This window comes from Schistocerca nitens, chromosome 4, assembly GCF_023898315.1.
Source record: "Schistocerca nitens isolate TAMUIC-IGC-003100 chromosome 4, iqSchNite1.1, whole genome shotgun sequence".
In the NCBI taxonomy this organism is placed as follows: Eukaryota; Metazoa; Arthropoda; class Insecta; order Orthoptera; family Acrididae; genus Schistocerca; species Schistocerca nitens.
This window is the reverse complement of record NC_064617.1, coordinates 795,310,528-795,312,104: the sequence shown is the minus strand read 5'-3', so window position 1 is coordinate 795,312,104 and position 1,577 is coordinate 795,310,528. Positions and strand designations below refer to the sequence as shown.

The following is a 1,577-nucleotide window of genomic DNA, read 5'->3' as shown; positions in this document are numbered from 1 at the left end:
CTCGTGACCGAGTTCGAGTCTCGGTCGGGCACACAGTTTTAATCTGCCAGGAAGTTTCATATCAGCGCACACTCCGCTGCAGAGTGAAAATCTCATTCTGGAAACATCCCCCAGGCTGTGGCTAAGCCATGTCTCCGCAATATCCTTTCTTTCAGGAGTGCTAGTTCTGCAAGGTTCGCAGGAGAGCTTCTGTAAAGTTTGGAAGGTAGGAGACGAGGTACTGGCAGAAGTAAAGCTGTGGGTACCGGGCGTGAGTCGTGCTTCGGTAGCTCAGTTGGTAGAGCACTTGCCCGCGGAAGGCAAAGGTCCCGAGTTCGAGTCTCGGTCGGGCACACAGTTTTAATCTGCCAGGAAGTTTCGGAATTAGTATGGTTTAGTTTCGCGACGAAACCCACTTTCATTTGGATGGGTTCGTCAATAAGCAAAATGGACGCATTTGCGGGACTGAGAATCCGCGTTTCGCGATTGAGAAGTCTCTTCACCCTCAACGGGTAACTGCGTGGTGTGCAATGACCAGTCACGATTAATCGAGCCGATATTCTTTGATGACACGGTGACTACGGAAAGCTATGGTAAGGTTTTGGAAGATGATTTCATCCCCGATATCCAAAGTGATCCTTATTTCGACAAGATGTGGTTCATGCAAGACGGAGCGCGACCCCATCGAAGCAGAAGAGTGCTTGTTGTCCTGGAGGAGCACTTTGGGGACCGCATTCTGGCTCTGGGGTACCCAGAGGCCACTGGCATGGTCCTCGATTAGCCACCATATTCTCTGGATCTGAACACGTGCGGTTCGTTTCAATAATTGTCACCCTATACGTAGGAGGCTATAGTGACTGTTTTGTGGAGTGACTGCATTTTCTCACTATCCAACAAACGAATCGAAGTCTGTCGCCTGCATTAACTACGACTGAACCTTTTTGGTGGTTCTATTGTATACCGTCAAAAATCTTACACTTCGGAAATTATACGAGTTAACTAATGGCACTTTGGAGTCATGCGTATTACGTTTTGTAAAAGACAATTTTACGTTTAGGAAAATAAGTTGACAATCTTTGCATCACTTTGGAATCTTGTGAAGGTCTGGCTGAATATCTGCGCATCTGTTACAGTTAGTATTTCGCTGTAGATAACTCCTAACATCTGTAAAAGTCTGAGGTTACTATTAAAACTGTCTGAACAAAGCACTTTCGCAAGGAACACTTGAAGTTACTTCTACATCTATAGATGACTCTCCATGTGATATGCGGAGTCCTCCCTATCAAGAAATCCTCAGTGCGGTCATAAATTCCGTTTGATATTCGTAAGATTGTACATTCGTGAACAAAGATTGCTGTTGTACAGAGTAAAATGCTCCTCGCAGGTCGGGAAGTACTACACCCACCTATTCGTCCTGATCCACGGATTTCGTTATGACATGTGAGATAAGCGCGAGTTGAGTGTCGCATCAACAAGGATTTTGGATTACGTGAGATTTAAATGGAGGAGGCCATACAGTTCAAAATATCTCATTGTGTTTGAGCTCAGAATATACTGTTAGATCCTACAACAGATGGATATAAACGATACTGGACAGT

The 1,577-nt window shown here is 45.2% G+C and overlaps 1 non-coding gene across 1 annotated transcript; it reads left to right on the top strand.

Moving 5' to 3' along the window:
- The first annotated feature begins 258 nt into the window (after positions 1-258).
- On the top strand, positions 259-333 carry Trnap-cgg (transfer RNA proline (anticodon CGG)). Its single transcript has one exon. It is a non-coding gene; the product is annotated as a tRNA-Pro (tRNA).
- The last annotated feature ends 1,244 nt before the right edge of the window (positions 334-1,577 follow it).